Source organism: Trachypithecus francoisi, unplaced genomic scaffold, assembly GCF_009764315.1.
Source record: "Trachypithecus francoisi isolate TF-2019V2 unplaced genomic scaffold, Tfra_2.0 Lachesis_group15, whole genome shotgun sequence".
NCBI classification, from domain to species: Eukaryota; Metazoa; Chordata; class Mammalia; order Primates; family Cercopithecidae; genus Trachypithecus; species Trachypithecus francoisi.
The window spans coordinates 111,497,176-111,510,420 of NW_022681460.1; the positions used below are offsets into that span (position 1 = coordinate 111,497,176).

Sequence of the window (13,245 nt, forward strand, 5' to 3'; positions counted from 1 at the left end):
TTGTTTTTGTTTTTGTTTTTGAGGCAGAATTTTGAAGCAAAGTGTTGCCCAGGCTGGAGTGCAGTGACGCTATCTGGTTCACTGCAACCTCTGCTTCCTGGGTTCAAGCGATTCTCCTGCCTCGGCCTCCTGGGTAGCTGGGATGACAGGCACACACCACCATACCTGGCTAATTTTTGAATTTTTAGTAGAGACGGGGGTTTCACCATATTGGTCACACTGGCCTCAAACTCATGACCTTGTGATCTGCCCGCCTCGGCCTCCCAAAGTGCTGGGATTACAAGCGTGAGCCACCGCACCCAGCTATTTTTTAAGTTTCTCGTAGAGACAAGGTCTCCAACTCCTGAGCTCAAGCAATCTTCCCGCAAATGCTGGGATTACAGGTGTGAGCCACTGCACCCGGCCAGGTCCACTCATTTCTTGGAATCTTTTTGATTTTCCATTTGTATTTATTTCCTGAGGCTGCTGTAACTACCACAGGTTTGGTTGCTTAAAATAATAGAAATGGATCCTCTCACAGTTCTGGAGACTGGACGTCTGCAGTCAGGGTGTCAGCAGGACCCTGCTCCTCCTGGTGGCTCTGCGGGGACGCTCCTTGCCCTCCAGTTTCTGCAGGCTGCCAGCAATCCTTGGCCTTCCTTGGCTGTGGCTGCATCACCCCAGTCGCTGCCTCGTCTTCTGATGTGTGTGCCTGCATTTGGGGTCCTCCCAGAGAGCAGGGATGATGTCCTTATCTCACCAGCCTTTACTCAACATCTGCATCCTTTTTTGCTACAAAAATCAACATTCAGAGGTTCCAGGGCGAGGGCACAGCTATCTTTTGAGCCACCCCTGGGTCTTGCCCGCTTGGCAGGGGCTGTGCTGGCCCTCCAAGACAGCCCTGCACACAGGATCTGTGGTCCCCCTGGGAGAAGAGGGCCTGGAGGGCTTGGCAGAAGTCCAGGCGAGATTCAGGTATGAGAACTGCAGGAAATGAATACAGATGGGGTCTGCAGGAGGCCTCAAGGCCAAGACTCAGCAGGGGCCAAGGTCAAAGGTCAGGAAAGTGCTAGGTCTGGCCAGCTGGCCATGAAGCAGAAGGTGGGCCCAGTGGGGACTAGAAATAGGAAGGTAAACCACCCTCACCAAGACTGGCGCCCATTCCATAAAGACACGCCGACAGACACCTCTGGCTGGCAGCGCTAGTGCCCTGATCTCTCCCTCCTATTGAGACGGCGTCTACCAGCTGGAAACATCGCCACTCCTCAGGCCGCCAGAGGCCCCACTGCAGGCTTGTCCAAAGGTTTCAGCGATGGTTCTTCCCTGTTTGCAATCTCTGAGTCTAGGACAGCCTCCATTATGTCAAAATCCAGTCCCCACGCGAGGCCACCAGAGGACTTGGTGTAGGAATTAGTCCTCCGCCTTTGATGTTTGCCTTTCCTGGACACACATCTGACAGCGACCCATCACGGGGAAGGGAGTAAGGCTCGAGGGCGGCCACTGTCCTCCACCAAGAAGCTGTTTGGTGCAGCTTCCAGAGGGGCACAGGGACACCAATTATAGCTCACAGAACAAGTGCCCAGCCCCCCACATGCACTCAGCACGTAGGACAAGGGTTCCCCCTCTGGTCTGTCATCCCCTCCTGGCTCTTGACCAAATGCTGCCCCATCTGCTTTCAGGTGCTCCCAGGCAGTGCCCCTGGTTCCTCTACCGGCCAGAAGGAAGGCTGGAACTTGGGCCTCACTGTACAAATGGCAAGCACTGCCTGCCGTGTGGCTGCCCTCAGCATGGGCTTTGGAGACGGCAGTACAGCCCTGGAGGAGCCTGGTGTGACATGGGGCCTGTCTGGGATCACTGCTGGGCCTTCAACCATCTGGAGCCTCCATGTCTTCTTCTGTCAGATGGAGTGACGTTATTCCCAGAAGAATCGTTTCACCTCCTCAGAAGCCATTGTGCCCCTGCAGCCTGTGGCCTGTGGAGTCTCCAGCACTCTCACTTCTCCCTCGCGGATCTCTTTTCTGTCTGTGTCAGTCAATACTGCCATGTAACAGCCACCTGAACACTCAGTGTGTACACACACATTTCTCTCATGCTGGGAGGTCAGCTGGGGTGGCTCTGCTGCCTGGGCCTCGTCCTGGGACTGGGCTGGAGGGACTGCAGCTCCCTGGGCACCCTCTTCCCACAGCATGGAAGGTGGAGGCTCCCAGAGCACAAGCAGAACACGTGCCGCCCTAAGGCTGAGGTGGACCTGGCTGCTGTCGCTTCTGCCCACATTCCGTGGGCGCTGTCGAGCTGCAGGTCCAAGCCCCATATCAGGGGAGTGAGTGGGGTACACTCTTCCCATGCTGGGCCCCACTCTGGAGACAGGCCTGGGGAATGCCCAAGGAGGAAGCCCAGCCTTTCTGGGATTTTCACATCCACAGAGAATGGGTGCTGTCAGCCAAGGGCAACAACGAGAAAAGCTGACTGCCTTCTCAGATCAGGATGAGCTGTTTTTACACCAACCCCAAGGATCTGCAGCCTTCTCAGGTTAAATTAAACCTGTCCCAGACACAGGAAGGGAAAAGAGCACATAACAGTTATCTTGCCATCTAAGCCAGGTCACATGCTCTGATTTGGCTGAAATTACAGGATAAAGGAAAAATCCTACAGGCACCATGGCTGGAAACAAATGGCCTCAAAGGAATACCGGTGGCGGTGGCTTTGTGCAACCACAGCCGGTGCTGTGTGACCTGGCGACGTGCAGGCCAGGGAGGGTACCTTTCTACCCATCAAGAGCAAAAGAGGGAAGGACGCAGAGCTGTGGTTTCCAATCTACACGGAGGCACCTCCGTGAACTCACAGGGCACCATCAGATCCTCCTTAATGTTGAAGGAAGCAGCGATGCTCTGCTCTGCTCAAGACCGTTCATGGTCTCAACGTTAACATTACCTTGCTTTATAGGGTATCTTCCCTCTCCCTGCCAGGCTGGGTTGTGGCAGTTACTGAACAAGCAATGACTGTGAAGGTCGACGTGGAAAACCGAGGCAATGAGGGTAGCGGTGTTCTATCAGATTCCAAGTTGAAGAGGTGCTCGACAGGCACACACATCCCATGACTAAACAAATAAGATGAACATTTTTCCTTATGTATTACTTTTCTGTATTACTTTTCTAGACATCCACTATCAGTAGCCAGGACACAAATACTTATTGGTGGGGTTTACTTATTTAATAAACGGAACTGTGAGGGATTTTTTTTTTTTTTTTGGAATGACCATATAATCTGGACTTATTAACTTTAGGTCACAGTAAGTTAAAAGATAGAAAAAGGTCTCATATTACTGGAATTCAAAAACTGACCATATAATAAATGAAGAAGAAAACTAACAATAGAACAGGGCAATGTTCGGATAGCTCAGTGGGGCCAAAAGATCAGCGTATATCCTGCATCATCTTTCACGCAATGTCGCAGCTTTTTCCCCTAAACATAAAGGCAGATTCATACAAATTAGCCTTATTTAGAATATTCATTTATGTTTCCTTCTGATATTGATATTTGAATGGAAAATGTATGAATAACTCATGGTTTCTACTGAAGTTTAAGAGTCTACCAGATGATGCTCGGATTTACACGATGCTAGAATAAGATACTACTGGGTGATGATTGCAAAGTATGAGCTGCAGATAAAATCTAAAAGGACATACATAATAACAAGTATTTTATAATTTAAAAAACATATAGTAAATATAAATGAACTCACACAACCTACTTACAAACAAAACTAGAATAAACACAACTTGTAGGAACCAACTCCTGTTGATTTCACCACTTAACAGTACCAAGTTCTCAGGTGGGTCGTTTCATTTAAGGATGACTTGAAATTTTACGAGACCACCTTAGCTCCCACATACGAAAACTGTGGAAGAATTTTTTCTTATCAACTAGAAGTTGGGGAAAATACACTGAGATATAGAATGATACAGCTTCTCACACATTTGAAGGCCCATATCATGCCTAAATTTCTACTGATTTAACTTAAGAAGCTCCTTGCCCTGAGAGATTCTTTATCCCACAACACTTTACTCAGATGTGGCAGAGAGTCCCAGGACACTACCCAGGCCACAAGATAAAAAAACACAACCTGTCTCCTATCTGGCACCACTGTTGGGGATGTCTTTTGGCCTGCTATTAAAATAATTATTGAACCTTAATCAAGAGTGCTCTCAACTGAGAAAGTGTGAAGCTCTGATCTGACCTAATGGGTATGCCTGAGTTACATTTCCTGCTTTACCGCATATAACTTCTTTTCTAGCCTTCATCATTCACCACTGCTTCAACATTCTGTCACAAAGAAATTCTCAGTTCTACAAATTGCTACTGAAAAGAATAATTGCAAAGGATTAAACATACCACCGTGTTTCAATACGTAAGTTCATGTTGGCATAAAATAATTACCAGCCAACTTAGGGGGATGCTAGGAAGCCAACTTCTTATTCTGCAAAGAGGCAAAGTCAAAGGATCAAGGCGGTATTCTGCCTTTCCTATGAAAGAGGACTGCTCAGTAACCCATAGTTCAAGAAGGCTCTCTTTAGATAGGTGGATTCCAGCTAATACACGAAGAAGGAATGCTAGACTTGAAAGTCACCATTTTGCAGTCCCTAATCTCAGCCCTGATGTAGTGGCTGCTAACATCAGAAAAGACAGCCTCTGTCCCTTCTAATCCAAGACCACACACCGCAGCACTTAGCTGAGTTCTTGCCGAAACAATCTTGAATCTGATCAAACCTCCAGATCTAAATGACAACTTAAAGCAAATACAAGGACAGAGGCTCATGTTCAACAGCACCATGGGGACACAGTACGACTCAGACTGGGAAATCATAGATGGCAAAGGACAGGCTCCTCAACAGATTTTTTTTTTTTTTTTTTTGAGTCGCAGTCTCGCTCTGTCGCCCGGACTGGAGTGCAGTGGCCGCATCTCAGCTCACTGCAAGCTCCGCCTCCCGGGTTTACACCATTCTCCTGCCTCAGCCTGCCAGGTAGCTGGGACTACAGGTGCCCGCCACCTCGCCCGGCTAGTTTTTGTATTTTTAGTAGAGAAGGGGTTTCACTGTGTTAGCCAGGATGGTCTCGATCTCCTGACCTTGTGATCTGCCCGTCTCGGCCTCCCAAAGTGCTGGGATTACAGGCTTGAGCCACCGCGCCCGGTCTCCTCAATAGATTTCAAAATGAAAAGAAGGAGAGAGGCAGAACTCACAGATTAAAAAAAGTTCGCATTTTGAGATGGATGATAAATGGTAATAAAACGAGATCTATCAATAAATAAAATGTATGGACCTTAGATCCTATAAAACATGCAATCTTTTATTCATGCAAACAGATATTTGTGTAACAAATTATGTAAGAGGCAATCAGGGAAAGCAGAATACTGACCCGTAACTGGGAAGTATTAATAGTAAACTCTTAAGTTTGTAATGGCTCTTATTGGTCTTTATGTTTTGTTTTTAAAGAAACTATTTTAGGAACAGGGTCTCACTATGTTATCTAGGCTGGAATGAAGTGGCTTTTTTCTTTTTTTTTTTTTGAGACGGAGTCTTGCTCTGTCCCCCAGGCTGGAGTGCAGTGGTACAATCTCGGCTCTGCACTGCAGCCTGCCTCTGGGGTTCACGCAAGCTTCACTTCTGGGGTTCACACCATTCTCCTGCCCCAGTCTCTCAAGTAGCTAGGACTACAGGCACCCACCACCACGCCCGGCTAATTTTTTGTATTTTTAGTAGAGATGGGGTTTCACCGTGTTAGCCAGGATGGTCTCAATCTCCTGACCTCATGATCTGCCCGTCTTGGCCTCCCAAAGTGCTGGGATTACAGGTGTGAGCCACCGCGCCCAGCCATTGCAGTGGCTTTTCACAGGCACGATCGTAGTGCACTGCAGCCTGGGCTGAAGGGATCCTCCTGCCTCAGCCTCCTGGCATGTGCCACCACACCTGGTTTTGTTTTGTTTCTTTTGAGACAGGTTCTTGCTCTGTTGCCCATGCTGGAGTGCAGTGGTGCCATCTTGGCTCACTGCAACCTCCGGCCTCCCAAGTTTGAGCAATTCTCCTGCCTCAGCCTCCCTAGTAGCTGGGATTACAGATGTGTGCCACCATGCCTGGCTAATTTTTGTATTTTCAGTAGAGAGGGTTTCACCATGTTGGCCAGGCTGGTCCTGAACTCCTGACCTCAAGTGATCCACCTGCCTCAGCTTCTCAAAGTGCTAGGATTACAAGTGTGAGCCAACACACCCGGCCACACCTGGCTAATTTAAAAAAAAAAGGGAAATTTTTTTTTTTTTGTAGTGATGGGGTGGGGATCTCACTATGTTGCCCAGGCTGGTTTCAAACTCCTGGGTTCAAGCGATTCTCCTGCCTTGGCTTCCCAAAGTGCTGGGATTCCAGTTGTGAGCTACGATACCTGGCCTTGTATTTGAGAGTCACATTCTATTGATAAAAGACTGAAAGATGAAGTGGCACAGTACCTGGGATTTGCTTCAAAATGCCGGCCCTGAGGCTGGGAATGAGCACATGAAGGTGCAGAATACTAGTCTCTAGTTCTGAATATGCTGAAATTTTCTGGCTGCATGTAGAGCCTCATGCCTATAATTCCCACACTTTGGGAGGCCACAGTGGGAGGACTGCTTGAGCTTAGGAGTTCAAAACCAGTCTAGGTAACATGGCAAGAACCTGTCTCTACAAAATATTAAAAAGTTAGCCACGCATGGAGGCACACATCTGTGGTCCCAGCTACTCATGAGGCTGAGGTAGGAGGATTGCTTGAGCCTGGAAGGTGAAAGCTGTAATGGGGCATGACCACACCACTGCACTCCAGCCTGGGTGACAGAGCAAGACCTTATCTCAAAAAGAAAAAAAAGGCCGGGCGCGGTGGCTCAAGCCTGTAATCTCAGCACTTTGGGAGGCCGAGATGGGCGGATCACGAGGTCAGGAGTTCGAGACCATCCTGGCTAACACGGTGAAACCCCGTCTCTACTAAAAAAATACAAAAAACTAGCCAGGCGAGGTGGCCGGCACCTGTAGTCCCAGCTACTCGGGAGGCTGAGGCAGGAGAATGGCATAAATCCAGGAGGTGGAGCTTGCAGTGAGCTGAGATCCGGCCACTGCACTCCAATCCGGGCGACAGAGTGAGACTCCGACTCAAAAAAAAAAAAAAAAATCCCATTATTAGTTTCTTAAAATTCTACAAATCAAAAGCTTTTTAAGCAATACTGCTTGATCTAATGCAGGATCCAAAAATAAGGTAACAATTAGTTAATGTTAAAAATGAAACTACACACAAAAAATTAAATGCCCAGGTTTCCATCTTAGAACGACCGTCTGGTCACGCCTGCTCAGGAAACACTCCCCTGCTGTCCTCTGAAGCAGGGACTTTGTCTCACACTTTAGCTGTGGCTGGGACACACCCCCTCAGACAGGTCTGTTGGGCATCAGGCATCATAAACTTGCCGCAGCCGCAATGGCCCCAGATTACTTCCCTGGCCTTCCCTGCTCATGTCTATGGCCCCACCACCATCCAGGTGCTAGAATACCTGAGATCATCCCAGGCCCCCTCCCCCTCCAGCCCCACCCCCACCCCCACCATACACCATGCGTCTGCACGTCCTCCAGATTCTGCAGCCTCCACACCACCCATCACCACCACTTCTCCCTTTGGCCACCCTGCTTCCAGCTACATGTCCCAACCATCCCCACGGCTCCCAGAACATCTTGCAAATGTGTAATTAGATCTCATTATTCCCCTACTTAAAATCTGTCACCAGTTTTTCATTGTCCCTAACACGAAATCCAATGCTTACCGTGACCTAGGTGATTCTAAGCTCTGAGCCTTCTGCTCTGTCTGCAGAGCTGGGCCCTTCTTGTCATTCCAGTTTCAGCTTAAATGTCACCTTTTCAGAGGACATCCTCTCCCCACTCAACCCCTACACCCGCCATGGCCCCAGGTTCATCTCTGCTGGCCCGTATGGCTCATTTGCTGTGGTGTGTTTACCCTCATTTATGGCCGGCTTATTTATGGCTGACTTCCAGGAACACAAGCTCCAGGAAGTGGTGGCCAAGAAAGCAGTGGTCTTTCTTGCCCATGAAAATATTACTGGAGCAGAAGAGGTACTCCACAGCCAGCCACTGGACACAGCTGAGCCACAAGCCCACCTCCTACCCAGCAGCTCCAGGCTCCAGGCTCCCCGAACACTCCCCAGAGAAAAACCTTGAGAACCCAGCACAGTGGACACTGCAGGGCATCCAGGTGGCACCTGGACATTCTGAGCACTGGGCTTGAGCTGACTGGAAGCTCCCAGGGGTGCAGTGGCTCCCACAACCCTACAAGGCCTACCTGCTCTCGGCTGGCTTCACTTGGGGTTCCTTCTCCCCTCTCCCTTGGGAGGTGTCTGCTGGCCCCAGGGACAGAGCATCTTAGAGGACAAAGGGCTACTATCCTGTACTCAGGTAAAAGGCCAGTGTCTTTGCCGTGACAATGTTTTAACCCCATGTCCCACAACCTGAGCAGGATGCAGTCATCACAGCCCAGTGCACTGCCCTTGGCCTGCGCCCCAGCCTGGTTGCGCCATCCCTCGTGAATTAATTTCTGTTCATTATAAAGAAAGCATTAACCTAGGATGGGCAATTTCTCAGAACACCACACATCAGAATCACAAAGACTCGCAACAGCTGCACAGTCACGCTCAGCAGGCAGCAGACCGCCCCTTCCCCAACCCGGCCTGCTATGGAAGGTCAGCACTCGCCTTCTGCCTTTCACGAGGTGTGGGCCAGAACCACGGCATGTTGGCTCAGCCTGCGCCGGCTGCCCCGTCCCTCCCCACACGCTCCCAGTGCTGCCGCTTTCTGCACTCTGCTTTGAGGAGATGCAAATGAAAAGAAGTTTGTCTAGAAAGCCGCTTTCTCACCGGGGAGGTTAGTTAGCACACCCACAGCCTGAGTCCTTGAGGACAATGAGAACTCATGCTCCCAATGAGGATTTAAACAAAGCCACAAGGTGAACTGCAAATGGACTCCAGTGTGCTGATGTTTCCAACAAGGATCGCAATGAAAAGTAATCCCCCAATTCCCCAATTCCAAAGCCACCTCAGTCTCTCCCAAGTACAAAGGCCTCAGCAGGACCCCCTCCCTGTCCAAGGCTGGGGGCCCACAGAAAGGAAAAGGGAGGGCGCCCTAAGAGTCCAGGAAAAGGACACACAATGTAAAGTGAGCTGGTTGTGGTGGTATTTGCAAGGTATTTTCTTTTTAATTTTTTTTTTCTTTTAAAGAAATGAGACAGAGTCTCTCACTCTGTCACCCAGGCTGGAGTGCAGTGACACGATCTCAGCTCACTGCAGCCTCCTAGGCTCAAGTGATCTTCCCATCTCAACCTCCCAAGAAGCTGGGACCACAGGCATGCGCCACTGGGCCTCGCTAATTTTTTGTATTTTTTGTAGAGATGGGGTTTTGCCATGTTGCCCAGGTTGGTCTCGAACTCCTAAGCCCAACTGATCTGCCTGCCTTGGCCTCCCAAAGTGCTGGGATTACAGGCATGAGCTACCATGCCAAGCCCCACAACTTATTTTTCTATTGACCTTTCTTCTAGAGCACTAATCCTTTTTTCAGCTGATTCCAATCTGCTGGTAAATACACCTACTGGATTTTTAATTTTTTCTTTTGAGATGGAGTCTCGCTCTGTCACCCAGGCTGGAGTGCAGTGGTGCATTCATAAGTCACTGCAGCCTCCACCTCCTAGATGCTAGCAATCCTCCCTCCTCAGTCTCTCAAGTAGCTGGGACCACACGCATGTGCCACCATCCCCGGCTAATTATGTAAAATCTTTATGGTTTTGAGACCCAGTCTCACTCTGTTGCCCAGGCTGGAGTGCAGGGGTGCAATCTCGGCTCACTGCAACCTCTGCCTCCCAGGTTCAAGCGATTATCCTGCCTCAGCATCCTGAGTAGCTGGGATTACAGACACCCGCCACCATGCCTGGCTAATTTTTGTATTTTTAGTAGAGACAAGGTTTTGCCATGTTAGCCAGGCTGGTCTTGAACCCCTGACCTCAAGTGATCTGCCTGCCTCGGCCTCCCAAAGTACTGGGATTGCAGGTATGAGCCACTGCACCCGGCCTAATTAAAAAAAAAAATTAATAGAGACAAGGTCTTGCTATGTTGCTCAGGCTGATCTCAAACTCCTCACCTCAGCCTCCCAAAGTGCTGGGATTACAGGTGTGAGCTACTGCACCTGGCTGAATTTTAAATTTCAGTTATTGTGCTTTTCTTAGAACTTCCATTATATTTTTTTATGAATTCCAAGTCTATGAAACTATCCATCTCATTTCCATTCTTTAAAATATCTGTGATTGACTGGGCGCGGGGGCTCATGCCTGTAATCCCAGCACTTTGGGAGCCCAAGGCGGTGGAACACAAGGTCAGGAGATCGAGACCATCCTGGCTAACACGGTGAAACCCCGTCTCTACTAAAAATACAAAAAAATTAGCCGCGCGTGGTGGCGGGTGCCTATAGTCCCAGCTACTTGGGAGGCTGAGGCTGGAGAATGGCATGAACCCAGGAGGTAGAGCTTGCAGTGAGCCAAGATCACGCCACTGCACTCCAGCCCAGGCAACAGAGCAAGACTCCATCTCAATAAATAAATAAATAAAATAATAATAAAATAAAATAGATGTGATTAATATCCTAAAGTCCATGTCCAAAAGCCAGCATCTCAGTCTCCTGTGGGCCCATCACCTTTCTTCCTCTGGCCCCCTTTCCCAGTGTACCTGGTGGTCTTCAGCTGAGTGTCAGGGACTGTGTGTGACAGAATGCCAGGGGGTCTGAACGTGTCCCCTGACAGGCACAGCCCACCCCCTCCATGGTGGGCAGCAGTGAGACAGTGAATCAGGAACTCCACTGACACTGAGCTCCTCTGCAGTCTTTGTCAAGACCAGCCCAGCTGTGGCTTGTCTCAGGCGAGACAGGGCTGGTCCCAGATGACAGCGTGGGATATTTCTTAGGCCCTCCATCTGACAGGCCCCAATCTATTCCCTAACTCCACGAAACTGCCAAAAATCCCACTCTGCTTTTCAGCCACTTTCTGCCCCTCTGCCCTAAGCAGCTTTATCAGCAGACGGCTAGAGAGACCAGCTCCTAATGTCCGTCTCTTCTCTGGCTCCTTCGCTCAGGGGTCTTGGCCCCTCAGGTCCAGCCGCCTCGGCAGCCCCGAGTGCCCATCTTGGTCTCCCAGCCCTGGGATATTTCCTGCAGCTCTCTGGCTTCCCTGCCTCTCAGCAGCCGCCCCTGCCCAGCCACTGCCCCAGGAAGAAGGGCCCGCACGGGAGCAGAAGTGGGGCTCACCTCCGAAAGCTTGCCTGTGTTGTGCTGCTGGGCGGCTCTCTAGTCCTTCAAGCTGGGGCCTTCTGAACAGTGGCCGGCTCCTCAGGTCCTGCGAAGGAGTGCTTTACCGTGAGCTCTTCCACACCAGATGCAGAGCCTGCAGGACCTGGAATGAGTTATTGAAAAGGGGTGGGGGTGAGGACATGGACTGATAACCAGCCAGGCTGGTCCAACTACCACAGGCCACAAGGACACCTTCCAGCCATAACTGTCCCATCCAGAGATATGCCGGACAATGAGGGCGCCCCAGGGACACAAGGCCGTTTCCCTCTGCCCAGCCAAGCATCCTCTAGGACAGAAGATCTCTGCGTCCTCATGTGAACTCTAGGGTTATGTCTGATGTCCTAACAAGACAGCACACGCCAGGACATGGAAACTGCTTCCACCAGCTCACCCTACAACTCCTCAAAGAGAATGGGGGTGTCTGTCCTCAATACAGGCCCCTACCCTTCCCCTAGAGGCTTCTGACAAGAACCGCACATCACTGCTGCTTCCTGTGCAGGGCTGGCCATGGGACTCATTGGCAGACACGACTGCCTGTTTCATGTTGACAGTTTCAGGCCTTCACACTGTCCCTCCCCTCAGCGCTCTGCCTCCTCCACAGCTTGTCCCTCCCTTCGCTAGAGCCTCTTTCATATCACCCAGTTTCAGCGAGCACATGCTGTCCCAGCACCCCATCTCCACCCGGGGTGCCTACTCCTCACCACGAATCACGTCTCACTCACACGGTACTTACACTCTCCTGTTAGATGCAAGCCCCACGAGAGCTGGGCTCCGCCGGCAGCACCGAAAGCAAGGCCTAGGCCGTGGCAGGCGCTCATAGAGAATATGCTGGATGAAAGGTGTGTCAGAGGGGCCTTCCGCTCTGGACCCACGGTTTAAGAGCTCCACTCCCTCCAGCTGCTGGTTGCCCCTACTCAGGGTGAACCCAACACAAGCCTCTGTGAGGAAGGAGTGAGAGGACAGGCTTCTGTCCCATTTGCACTCTTCAGCCTCCACATCCCATGGCCTGGCAGGATGGTGGAGTAACCACAGGTGACATGGGAGGGCACGGTGGTCTGTGGACTAAGGCCCCTGTCAGAGCGGGGCTCAGCACATGATGCTGCCAGATAGCAGAGAAGGCAGAACGACTCCATGTGGCACAGACGCCCCAAGCAAAACATTGAGAGCTGCTGGGCAACAGATCCTGGAGGGCTGCCATGGGCCTGTCTCCATGGCCAGGAGGGGCCCCCACACCGAGCCCAGCAGGAACTTCGTGCTAGTCTGCACTGTGCCAGGGTCATGATGCAGCCCCCACGACACAGCCACCACCACGGCTATAGCCAGACCCTCGGGTCTGAGGCCAAGGCCAAGGCAGTGCTGTATTTCTTCCAACTCCGCCTACTCCTTTCCTGGGTGGGACGGCTGAGAAGGCTGGTTCCACAGTTCTCCCCAGGTCCTTGTGAGCCACTGGTCCCCGGCCCTTGCTCCCCTTCCAGCCCCCAGGCACCCTGAACTGCAGGGTGCAGGACACTAAGGCAATGGGGGCCTCCCAGTGGGCAGCCCCACCCAGGGTGTGGGAGGCCATGGGCCCCAAGCTCCCTTGGAGACTTCTCCCACTGCCCCACCCTCAGGAAGCCATGAGCTGTCACCTTCTCTGTAACCAAACTCTTCCCTGGGGACCAGGACACGTGCAGAAAGCACTTTTGTGTTTTCTCAGGGCACTTGTGGGGCTGAACTGTTTGGAGAAACGATTTCACGGGGAAGCAGTCGCACAAAAGAGGCCTTCCCACAGGGGTAGCCTCCAGGACAGACGCCTCCCAAGTCTGGGATCAGTGCAAGATGCCGTCCCTCACCCTGCCGCAGACTCCCCACCAGTCATGAGGGG

General features: G+C 51.1%; 1 long non-coding RNA gene across 2 annotated transcripts in view; it reads right to left on the reverse strand.

Moving 5' to 3' along the window:
* Positions 1-15: 15 nt before the first annotated feature.
* The window catches only part of LOC117097729, a 30,253-nt gene continuing 17,023 nt past the window's right edge, over positions 16-13,245 (reverse strand). The window contains exons 3-4 of one of the 2 annotated variants that reach the window (XR_004443045.1): positions 11,340-11,484; positions 16-3,076 (exon numbers count right to left, since the gene is read on the reverse strand). This is a non-coding gene — a long non-coding RNA (uncharacterized LOC117097729). The remainder of the gene's footprint in view (positions 3,077-11,339; positions 11,485-13,245) is intronic. The other variant, XR_004443046.1, reaches the window with a different exon arrangement.